General features: G+C 28.7%; 1 long non-coding RNA gene across 1 annotated transcript in view; it reads left to right on the top strand.

The window, feature by feature from the left end:
- LOC144842024 (uncharacterized) overlaps nucleotides 1–12507 on the top strand; it is a 46944-nt gene extending 34437 nt beyond the window's left edge. The window contains exon 3 of the long non-coding RNA XR_013612070.1: nucleotides 12220–12507. This is a non-coding gene — a long non-coding RNA (uncharacterized LOC144842024). The remainder of the gene's footprint in view (nucleotides 1–12219) is intronic.
- The last annotated feature ends 11570 nt before the right edge of the window (nucleotides 12508–24077 follow it).

The following is a 24077-nucleotide window of genomic DNA, read 5'->3' as shown; positions in this document are numbered from 1 at the left end:
GTGTGTGAATGTATTGTTCACTTTTGGAGATAATGTATTTTTATTTGACTGTAATATTTTGTTATTATATTATAAATCTGGCCGGTTTTCGTCAATAAGTGATGGGATTGTTAAGATTTAACTAGTAAGTCGACAAAAGAATACTTTATAAAGGAATTTGTTGGAGCTATCAGTAGTTGATTGTCTTCGATATATAGATATGCTATCCATCAAAACAATTTTATCACAATATTTCACTCAGAATGGTTCAACCAATAATTTTTTGTATTTTGTTCTTTAATTCTATCAATGAAAACTTAGCTATAGTATCTTTCTTTTTCCCAGTGTAGTGCAGTGACTCGACATAACTATAATATGGACCCACTCTGTATGTATGTAGACTTCTAGTTTTAAAAAGCCTTTGAGAATTTGGTGTCAGAATAAGTTGTATCTACTAATACTCTGTACAATATCATAATTTGTTCATTTTTTAAGGAAAATTGTAATGATGTCACATGTTACACTGTTACAAGCAATTGCTTTAAAAAGTTAGCATACGATTGTAGGAAGAGAAAAAATTGTATATCTTCACTACTAATTGTAAAAAACAGTCTCAGCCTATTGGAATGTTATAACTAAATTATCAAACATTTATGGGCTTATCTGGTTCCATCTCCATTAAAACCTTGATGATAAAGATAAGGCTAAACAAAAATTAAAATTGAAGACATCTTTAAAAATATATGCTTAGAGAACAATATTTAATTGAAGATAATGATTGGTTTGGATAGATAGTAATAGATAATAGCCTAAAATTAATATTTTCTTGTATTATTGCTTATATCACTATAATATCTCTATGCTTATACCATGGAGCTATTTATAGCTCCATGCTTATACACTCACAATCATGTATTATTCATTAGGCCTGTAATAGTAATAAATTCATTGTTCCATAGAGACATAATTTCTCTGTGATTGTTCATAAAATGCCAATAACTGTAGGCCAACATTTTGAAAAGTAATTTCTGATAGAGGGCAGTATACGTATTTCTTTTTCTGAAAAGAAATACATTTGATTGTGATTATATCAATGCTAAGGTATTATTTCTAAATTTAGTAAAACCAGTTTATTTTGGTGTTAGTGAGCAGAAATAAAATCATTGATGAATTTTTAATAGTTTTGCATTTTTTGTCCAGTGTAGCTGACTTCCAAAAGTACAAGTAACAAGTAAAAGTACTGAAATCCAAGTACTCCTGTACTTTGCAATCAACTCCAACAAATCTATAAAAACAATAATAATATTATGTGGTGAGATAGAAAAATAATACTACATTTTTGCATTTAATTGTCAGAGACAGAATTTAGTAAAACTAAAATATGGTCTTGACATTTTTTAGGAGTCTGCAACATGGGAAATGTTTATAAATGCTAATGTCAATGATTTTAGGAGGATATTGACATGGATCTTAGTATAAATGTTTTGCATTGCTTGTATTGTACTTTTAAGACTTTAAAAAGTAATCTGCAAAAAAAATAAACCTGATTTAAAAATAGGTAATTTGCATTTTGTTTTCATTATTTTTCATTTAAAAATAAATGTTAACTTTTTTGTTAAACCAGACGAAAAATCATGTCAACGTCATTTGCGTGACCAAGGCTACTGAAAATAGCCGAAACGTAGCAAGTAAGTACTTGGAAACTGGTTTAACAAAAAAGTTAACATTTATTTTTAAATATCCATTTGAAACCAGATGAAATTTTTTGTAATTATTTTTCATGTCTTATTGAAGTTAACCAATAATTATTGAGTCTATCTGCATTATATATTGTATGTTCTATCACTGTTAAAGTGTAAGATGTTTGGTCTTATTTTATTTTCGTGTTGTTTAAGTTTAAAAGTTTTTTATTTACTGCACCACTAAGTGTAAAATGATTTTTTTTCTTTGTAATGTTATAATTGTTGTGTTTAAGTTTGACTCCACCACTATTAAGTGTGTTGCCACTGATCTAAAAATGTTGTTGTTGAATACATTTGTAATGATCTTTTGTTTCATTTCCATGATAATAACAACATTTTTCATTTTTTAAACTCTTTAATTGCATGATACTTTTGTGGACAAAAATCAAATAAAACCTTGATAAGTACCTCCCTTATTGATTTCTCATAATTGAAGTTTGATGATAACTGTTAATTATCACTTTGCCTATGATGCCAGATTTTCTAGTGCATATTGGTTTTGAAGTAAAAAAGACCATAATATATACACCAGGTTGTGTAAACCAAAAATTCTATTCATGTGAATAGATCGATAGTTTTTTTAATACAAAAATTCACAATGTCTAAACCTGCTATGATTTCTTGTTCGCTAAAATATTACCATCACAATCACCCCTATTGAAAATTATTATTATCTAAAAATCAAACATGTATCTGTTTTATTATTTACCATCTGTTTCTTTTATATTAAAATCCGCTATAAATGTATTGAACTCGTTTCTATACAATGCACTGATTATTGATTTTAGAATAAACTTTTTCTTTTTTATTTTAGTTTTACAGATACAATCTGCCGTATGGAAGGTTATAGTCCTTTCCTTGTTCTATCAATCCGATTGATTTATAATGAATGCTTCATTTCTTTTATAAATAAAGTTTAAATTAGAACAAATTTAGGCCAAATAAAAAAGGATTTAATGCGAATGATAATGTAAACATTCCTTTGCTGTTTACCCACATATCGGAAGACTTAATACACATGGATCAGGCTATTTTTGATGGAAAATTGAATGATTCTTTCAATTTAAAAAAAGGTATAAAAATAGCTAAAAGTAGCTAAAAACCTTTTTGATTTAATTTGATTTATTTCAATACAATACATGAAAAACAAACACATATTAGAATAAACAAAAAAATCATTTGTATGGTACCATGGATAGCCTCTAAATCCCTGCAAGAGTTTTTTACATCCTGACGGGGTTCACTCATTGTTTGGTACTTAAAGAAATAGGAATTAGATATGATAATCACAGAGGTTTATTTTATCATTTATTAACTAGAGACAGTTTCTGTGTTGAAATTCCCTTGAAATTCTGAACTGTTTATATAATTATTGTGAATTTTTTTATATTCTATACAATCTGTAAGGATAATTACATATTAATTACAAATAGTAAATACAAGTTACTATTATTGTTCTAATGAACACAACAACTCTTTAGTCTGAACAAATTTTAGCTTGGAGTGGCAATCATGATGTCGAAGAGGAGGAGTATGCCTGGGTGTTATATTGTAATGCTTTATACAGTCTGTAGATTTTGGCTTGATTAATCTATAAACTAAACTATTTTTAAAAAGATTTTCTTCAAATGGTAGATTAATGAATATTATGGTATTTGTTAGTGAATATATTCTACTATAAAATTGCTTTTAATAATAATTGCTATTATTCTAGAAATAGCCATCTGTTGGCACTGTGCACTTGTGTTATCATAAAGTACCAACTGTTTGATTCAATTAATAATCTTTACAATGACAATTTCTTACGCCCACATTTTATAATTATCACAAAAGTAAACATCTATCTTACCTTTTTATTACTAAATAAATATTATTTAATTAATAAAGTATTATAAATATTGATCATAAAAATAAATTTTAGTCAGACCTGGAAATGTTTTTCGTTTTTGTTTGCTGCTATACAATACAAAATTAAGATATGCGTATAAATAATCTCTATAATCTCGATATTGTCCCTATGTAAAAACAATTTTTGAACATTTGTTTGTTAAATATGCCATTTTAATGTCACATAATATAGTTATTCACTTTGACCAAAAAAAAAGTTATTTACCTAAAAAACTGTAATTTAAAGCTAAACATAGTGAAATCGACAATGAGGGTTTTAGGTTAAATTTAAAGTTAAGTTAAATTTTTATTTTGTCTTTTTATAAGTGAAATCACTATTTTTGATCGTGTTTTCTTTCTACGGAAGTCAAAACTTTATCAAAACTGCAAAATGGCATATTCAAAGTCTGATTTTATTCATCTTCATTTTTTATGGGTTTTTGGGAGAAAATACATCTTTAAAAGATATGAATACATGTACAAAAAAATTGTTGGATTTTTTGCATTTTATAAAAAGTTAAATAATGCCTAGTGAGTGAGTGGCCGAGCGGTTAAGACAGTGGAACCGTAATTACGTAGCCATAACATCGGCAAGGGTTTGAGGCTCACTCGCTCCATGGTTCTGGTGGTAGAACGAGTCTCGGATAAGGAATATAAACCGTAGGTCCAGTGTACACATAGCTCATGTGCACTTTAAAGAACCTAGTAAATCTTTTGAGACGAGTAGGGGGTTACCCCGGTGTACTAGTCCACACAAACACAGCCACTGTCACACACAGCCACTGTGCAATTGGGACTGGACCGTTTTTAGAGGTGTTTAACACCTGTTGGTCCCAATCCTTCACTAACAGTGTTAGTGAGAAGTTGAATAAATAAAATAACAAAATAAACAACATGAATTAATTAAATGTCAGTATATCACCAGGCAGTTTAGAATTAATGTTCTGTGCCTGTTGTGTTTACATTCAAGTAGTAAAATATGTCTTAATACTATGTTTAAAAGAATTAAAATCAATTTGAAGTATTATTGAGTATTATTGGTAGTATATTTACTCTAAATTTTTTTTTTAACAGTGATTATCTGATTTATATGGTTCTTTATAATATTTTCAATTTTTATATATTTATCTTAACAGATACAGTAGCCATAATAGCCTCACTTGCTGTTGCTTAGTTTATATTCTAGTTCTTTAATATATGTGTATTCATATCCCCTTATTAAAAAATATGAATTAGAGTTCCACTTTTGAACCTACAATTCTTTAATTAATATGTTGAGACCATATGTAAAATGACTGCACATTGGCATATATTTTATTTGTAATAAATGCAACTTACATTTAATAAACAATAATAATACTATGATTCTTAAATGTTTTCTCTATAGTGATTTTATTATGTGTGATTTTCAGTTAATAGATTCCAATTTCTACTCTAGAATTTGTGTTAATGAATCCAAAGCACTGTGCTTTTAAGATGGTTTCTTTGGGGTTTTTTTTAAACCATTGTAAACAGGTTCAAATATCGATATTTCCTATGAATTGACAGCTTGTCATATTTTTGTATCCAATTTCAATTTTTTTCAATCACATTTATCATAAAAAGACACTGGGATCAATCAATTACCTTAAACAATTTATCAAACACCTTAAGAAGCATATAATTGTAGACCGCCGGATATCTGATCAGTATCTACGGTGTTCACAATTGATCGCTTATTATCCAAATCTGAAAATTTATGGATTCAAACATGTTTAATTTAACTCTACTTTCATGGCTCATAAAGCGTGGTCTCTCCTGAGACACACCGGCTACATTATTGCGTGTTAGCCGTCAATAGATAGAGCATTTGGCTTACTTTGTGAAGATAAAGATTAAGACAATGTGTATAAGTATTTAGATCTATATGAATTCATTTCTCGTTATCGATTCTGTAATAAAGTGTTTTTGTGACATGTGAAATAATACGCTAAGCAATTGGTATTGACAGACTTCATGCTTGAATTTATTGAAGGAATGTGTCTTATGGTAAAGAATTTAATGTTCTATAATAGCAATATAATAAAATATTGTTTTATTTGATTATAATTTGTATTGAATATAGCAAAATCAACTAGCAATAATATAATTGATACAGGTCTTCCCTCCAATTTGAGATCCTTCAAATTAAAGATCCCTTCAAATTAGAGATCCCTCAAATTAGAGATCCCTTTAAATTTGAGATCACTTTAAATTAAAGATCCCTTCATATTAGAGATCCCTCAAATTAGAGATCCCACAAATTAGAGATCCCTTTAAATTTGAGATCACTTTAAATTAAAGATCCCTCAAATTAGAGATCACTTTAAATTAGAGATCACTTTAAATTAAAGATCCCTTCAAATTAGAGATCCCTCAAATTAGAGATCCCTCAAATTAGAGATCCCTCAAATTAGAGATCCTTCAAATTAGAGATCCTTCAAATTAGAAATTCCTCAAATTAGAGATCCCTTTAAATTAGAGATCCCTCAAATTAGAGATTCCTCAAATTAGAGAACCCATTAGAGATCCCTTTAAGTTAAAGATCCCTCATGTTAGAGATCTCGTTCAAACTAGAGATCACTTAAATTACAGATCCATCAAATTAGAGATCCCTCATATTAGAGATAAATTTGTGATGGATGAAAAATTTGTGCATGAATTTGCATTTTTGAAGACTAAATTCAATTCTAATGAAGAGACCACTGTTCACAATATTGAATACCTATATTTATCTTCTTCCTAAATACAAATAAGTTGTTTCCTTTTGAAAATTGATGAAGAAGTTAATCTGATTGATTAACATAATTAAGAAAGAACAGTGCTAGTATATTACTAGTACAGTGTAGTGTGCATGAACCAATGTTTACGTTGAGTGCAGTAATTAATACAGTAGATTTTTTGTATTGTGGTGTACATTTTATTTTGTAGATTCATTTTAGTTTTTCTTCTAAGTTTTGTCACTGTGTTTGCAATTAATTATGTCCATTGTATTTTTTCTTTACTCTACATTAATATAATAATATTAATATTTGTTTTTTAACTTGATGTCTTTCTTGCTGTTGCATTGTGACTGCGGGTATTTTTATTTGCTTATTTTATAGATAAATGTGTAATGATTTATATATTCAAATTGTAATACATTTTAATAAATGTTAAGGGTTGTTGACGAAAGTGAAATTCAACCAATTAGACCAATGAATGAATCATGTAACTTGTAACAAATTTTAAGTATAATGTTTAGGTAAATAATGTTTAAATGTAATGTTTTATGTATAAATTCATATGATCAGCTTTTGATATCATCTGTCACATCTGGGATGTAACAAATGAGTATATTATATTTTGAATTGATATTGCAATTTATATATTAAAACTAAAATGATTCTACATCTTTTCATAATGTAATGCTAGCTTACATCAGCTCTGCCATATTCAATATTCTTTGTACAAATTAATTTAAGAAAATGTTTTAAAGCACTTGGCTTAACATATATTTGAGAAAAAAGCAGCTAATAACTACCCATAAATCCTTTAAGCCTACCAACAATCTGATATAATGAATGAAATTCACTCTTTAAATAACACAGCAGATTTTATCTAAATCTCGGACAGTCAAAGGAGATAATATAGTCGATATCTTTGATTAATTTCTAAGAATCAATTTAATTCTAATACATTTATATTGTGAAGGACGTCTATTGTTTTCTTTGTTTTCAATATTAGAATGTAAAATATAATAGATTTAAGTTATTTAAAAAAAAAATTTTTTTGGTGTGTGGTTACATTAACGTTAAAAAAGTCAAGCTATTTTAATTGAAAGTAAGTTACTCGAATGTTAATTAAGCTAAGAAGTTATATTCATTTATATTTTTCTTTTTTAAATTTGGTGTATCTATTGTTAAGAATTTATGTCCATTATGTATTTGTGTATATTGTCAGTGGAACTTGTGGTGAAACTTTGATGTGGTTATAACTGATAATAAAGCTAAGAAGTTACTTACTGTACATATATGTTTTTATGCTTGTATTGAAACTTTTGGTGAAATTCTGGGGTGGTTATAACTGTTTAAATGACTTCTTATTGTAGTCATATTAAAGTCAAGCTTCTTCCTTACCGTATATCAATTGAATCATCTAAAAAGGAAGTCCCTCATCTGTATAAAAAGCTAAGACGTTACTTTCATTTATTCTGAGATTTAACCACTTTCAAGATTGCAAGAGAGTTAAGATTGTCAATTAATTTAAATCAAAGCATATTTGTCACAGCTTAAATCTTTGCCGGCGCTTAGTAACAATTTCCAAGAGGTAGAATTTGATGTCTAAGCACTTAGGAGTACGCTTTATTTTTTCGATGATGTGTCGTAATACGATGGAGTGGTGTTAATATTTTGAAGTGAGGTATTATATAGAATTCTGGAATTAGTGTAGTAATTTGTTTTATCTGTATTCTTTATGACAATGCTTTTAGTTCATCTTGACTCAACAATGGATAGGAAAGATGAACTGCTCAATGCTAGTGTCAAAATTTATTCTTTAATATCAAAATGGTATTTTCGTTGTAATAATAATAATACTGAATCTGCTTTCAAATGATTTTATTAGACATTTTGCATAAGGTTTTTTACAACCAAAATGATTAGATGAAATTGACTGAATGATCATTAAAATAATGATATTTGGAAATGTTTATCATTTTTATTATATTATTTTGTTATTATATTATACTCAATAGTGGGTGTAAACACATAAAACACATACTCTGCTTGACATTTGCACATATTAGTCTGTACTGTTCCATTATTAATGCAGTGCACAAATTATTCAAAAATGTTGAATGCGGGCACACATTTTTTTCATGCACATTTTCCAGCACATCTCGCAACTTTCTGAAAGTTGATATACATGATTCCCATATTGCCACATTCAATGCAGGGACCAAAATGTGTACAAGTTTGAACAGGGCTATATACAATATTGCATATATACTGTCATTTTTACAATTTTCTTATACATTTTTACAGTAGGTAAATTATATATTTTTTATTTGATAGAACAAATGAAACAATATAATATAATATGTATTTAACAGTAATTAAAGTATGTTGTGAAATATAATGGTTTATATTATCATTTAAAAAAGAGAATTAGTATTATTTAAAAAATGAAGTTTATCAATTTTATTGAATCAATTAAGATGCTCACAATTACTACATAATAAATCCATTATGTGTTAGTTTGTACAACAAAGAAAGCCAATGTAATAGGTGTGGTATCGGGTACATTTAACTGAATAAGAATACAAACTGCCTGTAGGCCTTGAGAACAACCATAGAAATACAAAAGCAGAATAGAAGCATTTATTGATTGCGAAGATAAACTGTTAATTTGACCGAATTGTGACAAAGATACAATGCCTTTAATCCAGTAAAGATGTTTCTTTTGTAACAAGTCTTATCAGATTCAATGAATTTATATTGTTCAGTTAATTGTGTATTATTGTCCTCATTACTGTAAATTATCTCTTGTCAGTTCTACTTAGAACATTGAATGTTTTGGAAAATTGGAAATATTTTCTCTTTACTAACAAAAGTGTTTTATTTGCTTCCTTTGTAATACAGTATTTGAATGTTCTGTATTCCATACTCCTTCATTCAGATCAATGCAAAATTAGCTATGATCATTTTTCAACATAAAATTCCTACAGGAGGAAAAACATTGCAAAATGGGTCCCATTGGAAAATTTAAATATCGGAATTTATGAAAGCATAGCCGAAAAAGAAAGGATGCTAACAAAAATACACCAAACTATAGAGGACACTATTAAAGCAAAAGTAACATGGTTATATTTTTCTTCAAAGTTTATTTAATAATAAGTTACAATAATTTGGTTTTAGAGGGGCAAAATTTAAAAGAAGCAAAGCTTGTGAGAAGCAGCCGATACAACTGAAACAGGACACTGTTATGAAGAGTTAACTGAAAGTACCGAAATAGTAAAATATAAGAACTGTTTCCATTTAAAAGAAAAGCTCTATAAAACAACATGTTATAGTATGCCAGGCGCTTTTAAGACATACCAAAAGCGGAAAATCCATTTTCACTTTATTCATATTAAGTTGGTAAGTAACATAGTAAGTGATTCGACCAATCGCAAACAATGAATTAATCGAACTGTCACTTATCATTGGTCAAGTTGCTTTCATTGTGTCTAGCCATAGATTATGAAAAGGAACGTTGTGAGTTATACTATTTTATTTGCATTATCATATCATTTATTTCACCATATATAAAACACTAATAAACAAACAGACAGAACAAATATAAATCAATGAGGCAGGATTTCTAAATGTTATAACAAAAATAACAGTTGAGAGGCACTCTCCACAAATAAATAGAAACAAAGAATTATTATTTTATTAATTATCATATTAAATAACAAAAAAGAGTATCTGCTCGGACTTTCATTTTGATATATGATGCAAGAAGAATCCTTACCTTGATTTTTTTTTCATTTACATGAGCTAGAAATAGATTTTGTGAGATTGACAAGTCTATGACAAGTAGAGTGTGATTCCTTTAGTTCTCTATAATTACAATAATTTTCTTGCCCCAAGATTTATTTCATTTTAAAATGTTTTTATTCTGCATTGCTCCTATTATGAGTAAACCAGTCCAGCGGCACGTACAGATGTTTTAGTTCGATTGCGAATCGCATAAAATGCCCCCGGCATACAAAACATGCAATTTTAACAAAATTATGCATCATTGTTTAATAAATGCTTTCACCTATTTAAGACATTTAGAAAATAAAACGAGAAAAGTTGAAGAGGTTAGCTCACTTAATTACGAACTTCATAATCAATTCAGGAAACTAATGAATACACAAGTTATTTTCGCAGCTTCCTCGATACTTTACAGCTTCCTTGTAGATCAACGAAGATCAATCATAAAAAGAATTAATAATTTCCGTATCTTTATTCTTTATAAGGTTTAAAATTTGCTGTAGGTTATTTATGGTATTGCCCTTGTCAGTACTGGCTTGATGACAACTGCTAAACAAATGATTGCATTTTAACCGATATAATTTCATCCCTTCTCCGATGAAAGGTGCTAAGTGTGTGGTATTAAAAAGGAAACAATTGTGAATTACTAACATAAACGTTCTTTTCAATGACATTGAGTAATCAAAATCAATTGTAGATTTGCGTCAGAACTTCGGGGCATAAAAATATGACTGTTTATTTTGAGAATAAACGGTTGATGTAATAGATTATTGGTCTAATTAGTGTCATAAATTAATTAAAGGTGTTTTAAATGATCATATTTAACAAAATGGGTAATAATACCTTTTCTTTGGTAACACATTTTATTAGACATTTAAACAATTATATGTTGTAAATATTGTTAACAGTATATTGATAGTTTTAACCATCAATTAAATCTTTCTTTTTTTCCTTTATATGTTATGGCTATTTTTCATAATAACTAAAATACAGGTGTTCGTCTGTGACATATATATCCATATTGTGAGTTCAGCGCTTGTAATGAAAAGTACATAAAAATCAAATCAAGTATTTCTAATTAATACAAACTAGAAATTTTATACATAAATTATACTTTTATAAATTCCCATTTGATGATCAATACATGAATTTAAAAAACAACACATAATATACAAAAGAACCCTTCTAAGTGAACACTTTCTTTGTGAAGTAGTAAATAAGATATGTTTCAACAAAACAGCCCTTATGGAACACCCCTATGGGCCCAAAACAGCCCTTATGGAACACCCCTATGGGCCCAAAACAGCCCTTATGGAACACCCCTATGGGCCCAAAACAGCCCTTATGGAACACCCCTATGGGCCACTTTAAGGCCAAAGAGTATCAATTTAAAAGGGGTTCAACTGTAATTAATACAGAATGTAAATTTTCTTTAACCAGGTTAACACAGAATTATATGATTTCTCCATGCAATTTTGTTATGATATTTGCTAATTGACACTGTTTGCTAATTGACACCAGTTATTAAAACAAAACTATTTAAATAAAAACATCCCATCATGTAAACAAACTATTACATAGGATTGTGAATATCTATGATTACAATAGTAAAACAATATAAAAATAAAATTGATTTGAAAATGTAAATAGAAAATTATGTTTAGTTTGAATTATATTAAGAAGGAAATGTATTTATGTAATATTATTGATTGTAATATCAAATATTAAATAGATTAAAAATGGAAACAAAAAAAGTTTATAATGAAAAAGAAATAAATTGATGATATGAATAGAAGAGAGAATTAAAATTAACTTTTGTCAAGTAATACAGTATATGATTAATAGTTGGATCATGGACCTATAAATTAGATAGGTCCATGGTTGGATAATGAATAATTAATCCCTTTCTTAATATATCAAAAGAAATTGCTTAATTGAGCACACACAATTCAACTTATGCAGCACACTCTATTGTATTGCTTTATACTAACGCATTCAATTTCTATTTACTTAATAAAGCATTAAGTAATCTACCATTGTACTCATCTTTACAATTACCACCTTTGACAAAGGCATTGATTTTTCTACAGAAAACAAGATTATTAACTTAAGCATCTTGGTAACACTTTGCCATGCGGTACGCCAAACAAAAGACAAATGAATCTATGTGGCGAAAATCACAGTGTGTTTATAAGATCATCGAAGCAGAAAAGAAATATTAAGACCCAGCTTGAATATAATTGACATCTAATTCCGAAGGCAGGTATAATTTAATTGATTTGTCATCAAAGTTTGTGATTTGAAAAATTACTAAGTATCTTTATTCAGTTGAAACGAATAAAGTCATTGAAGAAATAATAAATATTGTAAAACACATTTCCTCAAAATTATACAGTTAATATTGCTGTATGTGATGGACATAATTACATCATGAATGCTTTCACAAAATTGACATTTTAAGAAATTGACAATGCTACAGTTTATTTGCATCACCCCTGTCCTACAAGTCATTTTTTGTTTCAATTATACAGTCAATTCAAATTTAATTATTTTCGAATCTATTCTCTATCTGTCTTTCTTCCTCTCTCTGTTTACTTATTCAGTTATTTAAAATAAGAAAAAATAGAAAGTTTTAGCAATTTATGTGGTACCTTCTTTTATTAAAACTATGGTATGGTCAGTCAGTCGTACTTAAAATTAGTCTCAATTTTATAGACAGTACACATAGTCATTTAAAATAAAAATTGTAACCAGTCTTTTGTGACAAATTTGATAACCTTTTATTAACTTTGACATCAATCAAAGGCAAAACTAACTATTAATAATAATCATAATTAATATGAAGCAATATAGACATCTATAATAACTAATTTTTATCAAAACTTTGCAATGATGACACTTGCTTCTTTTGGTATCATCTTCATATTCACTTCATCAAACACAATACAGTTCTCGTAAGGTCAGGGTCATGCATTCAATCGAGAACAAGATCCTATTTGGAAGGCGTTGAAGAATAATATTATCGCAGCTTTGGAAATCAATAATGAAATTAGGCAGAGATGAAGTGTACCTCTATGATTATTGATAAACAAATCGTCTTAGTAATTGTTACCACTCGCGCGCAAACTTCTCTGAATTATCAATTTCAAAAGAAATCTATTAATTGGAAATTGTATTGCATCTTAGAGATAAGATGATTAATTTTTCTTTGATGTTATTAACAGGTATACATTTCACGGCTTTCCAAACATTAAAATATATTGTATTTATTCAAATAAAAGCCCTGGGGTGTTTATTATTATTATTATAATAAGAAAAAGTGTTAAAGTACAGTATAAATTGTTATTTACTAGTTGGTACACGAGCGAACCCACAGATGGTTCTCGAATACACAGTAATTTCAGCGTAAAAAAACTGGCGATTTCAAATGTACGTACAGCAGGACTATAATACATTGTCGTTTACAGAAACAAATAAATAGACAATGATTTATGTACTCAACCGTAAATTAGCACCTAATTTTTTATTTGGACTCATTTAAACAAACCCAATTTGTAATAACTTTCATTATGTGTTTATAATCTAACAGTTGGGCCTACCCACACTCAATGTAATAAAGTTTATTTGTATATGTTTTTATATATCTAAGAGTAACCACACTCGCAGTAAGAAATTTGCAATTCAAATGGCGAGCAAAAGTTGTTAATATGTATTTACAGTACTAGAGGGTTCGCTCGCTTCGCTCGCGCACCCTCTAGTGGGTGTACCCGAATGGTCCTCGAAAACATGACCAACGCCTCTGAAAATTGAAGCCCGTGTGACACCTATGCATATGACTGATGAGTAATGTATATTTATTTTGTGATTTTTCATGGTGGTCCATAAATTAGGTACGCCAAAAATATCGCTTCCAGGGTAATACTGTATAACAAATTAGAGTTTAAAAAATGTACGAATAGAGAACAATATAGGCTAATTATTATATTCGGTCTTGTGTGTGTGAGATTTGAACCTGTACTAAAAATAAGTTTGGTAAGATGCGAAATGTATACCAATTATGATTGATTACGTCCCCTGTCAGTAATGATGTATGGACACTTGACAGCAATCGGTGGTTAGGAACGTAAAGAGGAAAAGTTACTCAATAGAGTTATTTATTTGTAAACAAAATGTACATTAATTCTCCCTGTAATGATGTAAAAACTTTCAACAATTCGTATTACAACAATTGGTATTAATGCAAATAATATAATTGTAAAGAACAGTATACGTATATTATATTATTATATATATTATCTGAACGTTACACACAGGAGGAAACCGTTAATAGGGGTCATTAATCACTGAAACAGTCTCTAACGTGACCGTACCAAGAGACCAAAAGCATAGTTTATCAACGTGGGTGACAGTGAGCGGGGCTTTAACAATAATTGTATCACAATATATCATGACAACAGCATCTTGTTAATTTTGGAACAAAATGATCAAATAACAACTTTCGTAGCCTACTTATATTTCGGTCGTAGTAGACACCATTTATAATTATAAATAGAGCAAGCAACATAAATAATCGATAAACAGTAAAGGTGTTTCCCTGGTAGGCCTTGCCTCCTATAGTAGTAACATTGAATCGCACCTAAATTTGATAAAATGATTAATAAATAGCATAAATAATTAGTAAAATTTCTAAAACAAATTGTATTTCACGTAAAGTAAAGGCCTTTATAATTGATATTTGAATATCTAAAACAAATAAATTGTAGTTCACGATTCAGTTGAATCACTAAAATCACATTGTAGTTCACATAAAAGTAAAGGCCTTCAATAAAAGTTAAATTACTAAAACAAATTGTAGTTCACGTAAAGTAAATGCCTTTAATCAATATAATTGATTAGTTGAATATCTAAAACAAATTAATTTCAGTAGTTCACGATACGTTGAACCACTAAAATATTTTTTTATTTAATATTGAATGGCGCCACCAACGGCCATTTTGCCGGAAGTGACGCACCCGGAAGCCAGTTGAACAACAGCGCGAGTGTGTGAAAATAACCCTGTGATATCCACAAATTTCGATAGGTAACGCTAAATTTTGTCGTTGTAAAAGACAAAAGTGGAACAATAGCGTCGATGTGAAAACTAATGTTATCAAATCTACGTTTCGCGGTACATCTGAGATAGATAAGGTAGGTATCCAAGGTGGAGATTTGTACAGAAGTTTTTGCATTGTGCTCGCCTATGTCAGAATTAACCATAATTTATATATAGATTGTCAAAGTATTGCAATACTATATCTAAAGGTTTTAAGTTTATCCTCCAGGGGCCCATAAATTTACCAAATAATTATAGGGAGACTGAGAGGTTGGAATGTTCATGTTCATTGCAAATCAATACATTTTGTATAAACGTATATTAAATCTATCAAAATAGTATTTTTTAAAGAAAATTCAACATTTTGATGCTGTACTCGAGCAGTTCAACTGGTTTTCAGATATTAAAAACAATTAATGTAGAAGGATATAGGTAAATGCAAAGCATCCTCGTAGTATTGTGTGCGGGTATTTTTCAAGATGGACATCCATTAGAAAGTGTATACCACGATCGGAAAACACCCCTATTTGGGGCAAATCGTTGAACCTAAATTGTTTGTCAATACCTAATTATCTAACACTAATTAGTAAACAGGGTTACATCAGGTGGTTAAAATCATTCCGAAAGTACGAACCAACTGTATATACCATCAGGTAAATATTTTAGAAAAACGCGCGATTTACCAAATTTTACCCTTACGTAAATTTATATATAGATTATTTGTATAAACATACATTCCATCTGCAGTCAATAAAGTGTACTACAAAAAATAGTAATACAGTATTGTGTATATTTGAATTTATAATAATTAATAAATTAAATATATGTTATGTGAATATCCAAAAATTTGTTTAAGATATATATATTTTTTAAAACCTTTCATTTCATTTCATCTTTACTGTATAATATATATATAATATCTATATTTATTTTTTTAAATAGAAACTTTAAACTACCCATTGATGTACTGAAATAAATATTAAAATATTAAAAGGGAATTTGTCAGAAGCAAAATATCACAATTTTAAAAAGAATTCTCTTTTTTTTTCTACAGAAGTGATTCAATAACTTTATTAAATCTTCGAAATGGTCTATTCAAAATATTTTTTTTTATTGATCTTCATTTGTTATGTTTTTGGAGGACCATACATCTTATATCCTTATCCAGGGGATAGTTTTGGTGTTCAACTGTAATTTGTAAAATAAAACAGGTCCACACTAGAAATCTGTTGAGAATGCCTGATCTATAGATATCAATGTACCAAAAAAAACAATTAATACTTTTCAGTTTGAACATTTGGGATGTAGAGTTCAGAAGCTATGGTCACTGATTAAATGTTTTTTTTTGTCAATTTTTTAATGTATTATATATTTCTTTTATCAAATCTTCGGGAAAAATATGAATTTAGATGTTTTGTTGTTCCTTCACACTGACCTTAAGAAAAAACGTATTATTACCATTCATATTTTTAACAAGAAATGTATATATTCATTTGTGATTCAAACCAGATGAATTTTTTCAATTTTTATTTTAAAATTGTTTAACATACTTGATTTACACATGTATCAAATTAACTTTGGTATTTCTAGTCAAAAGAGTTGTAATATCTATACATGTTTTGAATTAATTTTGAAATTAAAAGTTTATCTTTCAGCGTCATGAATCATGGCATTGTTTTATTATATCTTTTTTCCGGTATGTTATTGCAATCTAATTTGAAAAGGAAGCAAACATGCATTTTAATTGTTTTTTCTATGAAAACAAAATGTGGTTGTTCACACACCTTTCCCGCCTTTCCCTTTAGTGGTACACACATCTATTGTATGCTATCATTGTATTATTATGGGCTCTGTTATTTTAATTAGGATGAGAGATAATGGATGTAAACAACCTCCTGAAAATATATGATAGAGGGTTTTCAATTTTTTAAAAACTTTTTAAACACTTTAATGTTGCTATAATGTAAGGTTGATTATCTTACTGTCTGTAACAGTAATCTATAAACTTTTTTCAGTTTTTTTATTATATAGAATTGTTTAATGACTAAAACACTCAAAACCATACATACAGATTTTTGTTAACGATGAAACATTTTTTTTTTTAGTTTACTTTTTCAGTCTGCATGTTTTTGACAAAATATTTTATATCTTTTTTATCTTCTATGCATGTTTGATTTTGTTACAGATAGCACCTCTGTTTTATCTATGTATTGGCTATGTCTTAACCAAATGTTAGGGAATAAAGATATGATATAAAAAATAATATAAGAACCTTTATGTCTAGTGATTTAAGAAAGTAGATTTCTATCCTCTTTCTGAGTTGCTTACAATAATTCAAGCTAATGCACACCCTTTTGTATGCTTAGCTTGTTTTGTGTTCAAAAAAAAAAAAAAAATACTGGTTAAACATTCAATACAACCCAGGTGAAAGTGGGAATTGTCTGAGGTTAATTGGAAGTTAAAGTTACATAAGATGTACATATGAAACCTAATGTTATCAGAGGTACATCAAAATTATATCGGAGTAACCGACACAGTATAAGATAGGTAATCACACAAGCACTGTATCAGATATGATTCTGTAAGCATGCATAACAGAGCTGTTTCTAGTGCGTGTACCAACAGCTTTACAGTAGCATTCACTGTTCATCATATAGCTGACATACATATATGACCTACATGATTTAATTTTAGTTGATTTGATTTTAGTTAATTTGATTTTAAAAAATGAATACAGATAAAGTTTGAATTCTGTGTTGTTTTTGAGACAATATCTGCTCACACTAAAGTAATAAGAAGTTGTTTACTTTGATTATTAGGTATTACAGACTAACTGTCCACTACAATACCTCTAGGCCTGTTCTCATTGAGTTTGATGTTATCAATACGTTAATAAGTCAGTAATCCAATTGTTAACTATATTAACAAGGAATAAAATGCAGTTTGAATCAGATCTAGCTCTAGTCCTCACCAGTACAGTATGTTGAATATATTAGCCCCATACTCTAGGTGATCAAAGGAATCATATGAAAAGGGTTTTCTTCACACTTATGGCTACTTTCTATTGATTGATTGATTTACTTTATTAACCAGAGTCACACAGATACATACAACATAAACATATAAAACAACTGTAAGACTCAAGTTAAAAGGATATCCCAAAAAAGTAAAATACTCTAGAACACAGATTCATTTATTCAAAAATGAAAGTTATATAAAAATAAAATTAAACAAATATAATATAATATAAAATATTTGCATAATCAACTAATTAGGCTTACTTTTTAGGAACGAAACATTAAAACAGAAATAAAATCATAAGGTACATAAAATCAATATCATACTTGCATATTTGCTGCTAAACTACACATAATGAGTGAAAACCTTGTGGTACAATGCTCATAACATAAAGAACATTTATTTGTTAATTATATTCAATTATTATTTGTCATTTGTAGAGGCCCAATATATCTTTTAAAAACATGCCTTAATACTTACTTATATTGGATTAGATATTTTCATTTTTTGAAATTGTAATAATACTTTATTATTTTATTACCATCAGACTGGATTTTGACTTGGTCATAAAGCTAGTCACATGATCTTCCACAGGCTCTTTATTGGTTTCTTCAACTAAAGCATTCCGATTTGAAAGGATAAACAAAAAATAGTTGAAGAGACATACTGAACGCAAGAGATGATCTATTGAGCAGTCTATTAATTCAGTTTGCTACAAAACATTAAGAGTATGTCAATTCTTTACTTCAACCAAAATTAGTGGGATCTACTTTGAAAAAGATTGAGATTTAATGGACATAAAAAATTCATATACAATCATTCAATGTCCTTATAACGAAGAAAAGTATTAGATTATGTGGATAAGAAGATAAAGACGAGAGAGAACTTGTCCACAAAACTTTCTATTCAATAACGCTTACCATAGCAGTAATCTTTAAAGTAAATGAAAATTATTTACGAATCCGATTGCTTTTCACTTGTCAATGCTTTCAAAAGATTTTTGAATTTCATGCGAGGAAGTGGATTGGATTTTGTAAGAGTGATTTGTGGTCGGTACCAAGTGGCGTGAACGGTGCTTAGCCTTGGATGAAAAACTCATGATTGAGAATATTTAAGCCTTAACGCTACTCCATATACTCTTCATTCCTCCAGTATTCGCTTACGCTGCAGGGTCAAGGCTTACGAAAACTCTTGCATAGATTTCTCGCATTTTTTTACTATCATTGCAACCGATTACGCAGCTAATAGTTTCTTGTGTTTACTAGTCTGCAATCAATTTAATGTTCTTTATTATAATAAAGCAGTTCTTTACATGGAGCTAAAGAGGTCGTTGTAGTAATATCATTTGTAGTGGTTTTAAAAGACATTAAACGACTTCAATTAAAAGTTTCTATTAGCTTAATGACAAGATTTACTGGATTGCTACTTGTCTTAGATGTATTCTACCATACCTTTAAACAAAACTCAATGACACAATATAATCATTATAAATATATCAGCTAAACTTCCTATTAATATTAAGGATTAATTTTTATTTAAATTCAATCCAATAACATTTACTTTCTTCATTTTTGAATTACTTTTTTTGTTTTTTTTTGCCTTTTTCAATTTACATTCAAAGAGTTTGAAGCCTAGAAATAAATTAAATAATCTTCTGTATTATTTTTCGTTTTATGGTATCAATATTGTATTTAAATTTAGTGATTAAAAATTATATTAAAAGTGATAATATTAGAATATCAATCTGGTAAACCTCAAATTCAAATTGAACCTGAAGTTGGTACCTGTGTTCATTTTGTTTGTGAGACCGGGTGAAAAAAAAAGGACAACTCAAATACTCTTTATTCATCATTTAAAATATAAACACACACATGTACAATGAAATTGTTTTTATTGTCAGAAATAAAATTAGAAAACAATACTGGCCATTATACATTTTTGGATAATGAATAAAAGAAATGAAATCAACTACTGGATAAGACTGTTATTTAATATTGTAAAATCATTTAAAACTAGAGGGTACTCCGAGAGTACAAACCTCCGCCTACTGTAAAATTCCCCTACATAAAATGCCCCCTGAATATTTTTTTTTTTATTAGTTAGTGTAAATATGTTAACTGCACACTACAAAGTTGTGGATGACAGTGTGGTGTAATGGTTATGTATCCAGCCTCTCACAGTTGAGATTGCTGGTTCAAGTCCCACTGAGGTTTTTTTTTTTTATTATTTTTTTATTTCTTTTTTTTTGTTTTTTGTGGACCTTGATCTTTGACCCTGACCCTTCAAAATTTAACCACAATTATATGATGTGTCATTGATCATTGTGGCTAAGTTTGGTGAGAATCGGATAAAAACTGTGGTCTCTAGGCAGTAAAATAGTTTTTTGTTAGTTGTGACCTTGACCTATGACCTTTTCCCCTCAAATTCGAACTCGTCCGAGCTTTTGGAGCATAGATCATTGTTGCCAAATTTGGTGAGAATCGGATAAAAACTGTGGCCTCCAGGCTGTTCACAGACACACACACAAACACACACACAAACACACACACACAAACACACACGCAAACACACACACAAACATACAGGGGTGAAAACATAACATCCTTGGCGGAGGTAATAACAAACAACTTTATTGACCACATAAAAAATAAATACACAATACATGCAATTTTTATTTTTCTTGTCAGAAATAAAACTACAAACTAATGTCTACACTGTCAAACCTTATTTTGACAAAAAAATGTGATGTGCCCATATATGGACACAATGATGTCATATCACTACCATATTTGGGCACATCACACTTTGTTTTGTCAAATTAGTTTGATAGATAGATTGACAGAGCTTAAGAAATTTGAATATGTTTAACAAAATCATGATCAGAAATGAACCACTGTAAACTACTGAATAAGGCTGTAAATCCAAAAGAAACTTTTTTTTAAACTTGTTGAATGATTGAATGAAATTTTATTATTGATTTATATTAATTATAAAATGTTGTTTGATTGAAAGAAATAACATACAATATACAACAAACCATGACAATGAACAAACTCTGATCTTAAATAATCACAATATTGGATTATAATGTTCAGATAGGTCCTCATTATTATTCTGTTCTCAATAAGTTTCACTTTTTTCAATTTACATTAAAAAAATTTGAATTTCATATCTGGATCATCAAAACATAGCTCTACATAGCTGATTAAAAGAAAAAAAAAACATCCATCTGATAGTTGAACAACCGAGGCATCCCATTCATCAGGTACCATAGGTTTCACACCATGCTGGGTAATTTCATGTAACTTTATACTTCCTATTCACTGGATTATCTCGCTTCGTTGCCACATCCGAATCTACCCATTTTTGCCGCCCGTGATCGGATATGTTAAATTCTTTGTTTGAATGAACTTGAAAAGAAGTGTTTCCGTATCGTTCATCTGTCCACTACTCATTCCCTCGTTTTAAAAAGAAAGCTTTTGATCTATCGGTTTTTGTTGTAACGTTACCTAGGATCAAGTGAATAACAATCTATTATATGCTGTCACATATGTTTAATAGAAGACACCATTGGTCTAATTTCCTTTCATGCTGTACAAAAGAAATTATTTTTAGGTCACTGTTAGTATTCTATTCTTTTATTCTTCTCGTATAATAGCACATCTTTTGAACAGTTCATAGTGTATTGCTAGCACATTAGCCTATATTATCTTAGTAAAATGATATTCTCTCTTTAGAATCTGATCACAATATTAATTTTTGGTTATCAACACTTTTGTGTATAAATAAAGTTCCAAATATCTACCCATTGATAGCTATTTGTGGGCAGATATGATTAATGATTTCTTTGAAATAATATCCATAGGCTGTGTCCCTCATTGTGGTGTGCATTGGTTACCTCATGGCAAAACTTGCTTTTGTGTAGAACATAAATTGTGGCAATTTATGTCAATCAATTAATAACAATTTGATCAAATTGATTGCGACAATCTGTCTTGTACATTTACAGTATTGTTTACTGTTATAGTATTTCTTATTAATGAATAATTGCAGACAGACCATAATAGGATTTAATATTTTGTCCTTCAGTTCAGCAATTATTTTGAGGCCTGTAGGCATAATTATTATACACATTAACATTATTACAACATTAGAACAACAATTCTTTTCTATTTCAGTTATGTTATCATGGATGTTTTTAAGATAATGTTATAAGATTATTGCTATCATATTGTTTATTTTAATTTAAAGATAAAAAATAGTAGGAATAGTATTTTATTAAAATAAAAATATTTTTGTTTTATATTATTTGTTTTTACTATATCAATTTTGCCATTGATATTATAACAAAACAAAATTTAAGCTGTAAAATGTTTTTATTTAATATGAGGTTTTTTTTATGTAGCCAGGCTATTATTTGAAATTATTTATTTCTACTTATTTGGTTTGATTGATTAATAATTTGTTTTTTTGGCTGGATTGCATCAGTAACACATACTGCTTCAAAATGGTTAAATTATATTAAAAAAGTAAAGTTAAAACACACATAACATATGCAGAAAAATGTATTTATTGTTGACCTTTGAATCGGTGGCACTCATAATATTCAGTGCGGTCCAAAAAACACAACAAAACAGACCTATTTACAAGTTACAATACAATACTACAAACCCTATTAACTGTATCACATTGTAAATAATAATAACTTTGAACTTTTTTTGTTTCATGAGAGTTTTTTTTTCTTTCAAGTATTGAGATATACTTTTATATTCATGAAGGAAACTTTATTAAAAATTCCATACAAATATTCACTATTAAAATATACTTTTTCACTATTGTAAAACTAATCTTATTTCACTTTATTGTTATTATAATTATGTATTTTTTAAATTAGATTTTACGATTATTATCTTTTTTTTGTTATGTTTTCCTTACAATTTATCTTCATAATATACAGACAGTAGTGTAGAATAAATAATTTATACATTCAATTTAATATTACTGTATTACAAATATTATATTTGTGGCACATGCAAGAGGAATCAGACATAAATCGGAATTTTCAAAATTGAGATTTTCACAAATACTGAAACTACATAATTCAAGATGTAAAATAATTCCCAATATGCAATGCGAAAGCTCAGCCCACTTTGTCAAAGTTGAGAACCTAATTATTTCTGAAAAATTACGTAAATGAAAACGTTAACTGATGAGTATCGAAACATGAAAGAGTCGTACATTTCTGCAGAATAATTAAGAAAGCACAATGGTCAATTTAAAGTTATGTTTTTAATAAAGCCATTCTATAAGATTTATTCATCGCAATATGCACTTTCCATCAAAAAGAAATCAAAATGAGCAAGTACGTTAATGTAACTGGCTGTTCGCTGAACTATGCTATTATGCAAATGAGTAAAATGTTGACGTCATCTGTTAAAGTTTACGTGCTCGTGTAAAAGCTCTGTATTAGAATTGTTTTTGCTTTTTGTTACTTTTACTTTTGTTTTGTTGGCCTACAGTATATTCTATGCCTGGTTGTCAGATGATTACAAATCAAGATCTAAAGACATCTAGGTAACATTTCCACTTTAAGAATACAGCAGGGGGTGTATCTTCCTCTATGCAACACATTTGTGTACACATTTTTCAGACAATTTGTTTCCTCTGTAAGTATAGCAAGTAAGAATAGCACCCGTCAGTGTGGCTAACGAATGATTGCACAACTTATACCCTATGTTACATTTTTATAACCCTTATACTTGTTAGTACTCAACTAACAACACTGTAAGAATATATGGCGCAAGAATAATTATGTTAGAAATTAATGAAAAGAGCGTC

Source organism: Antedon bifida, chromosome 5, assembly GCF_963402885.1.
Source record: "Antedon bifida chromosome 5, ecAntBifi1.1, whole genome shotgun sequence".
In the NCBI taxonomy this organism is placed as follows: domain Eukaryota; kingdom Metazoa; phylum Echinodermata; class Crinoidea; order Comatulida; family Antedonidae; genus Antedon; species Antedon bifida.
This window is presented reverse-complemented; position numbering and strand designations above follow the sequence as displayed.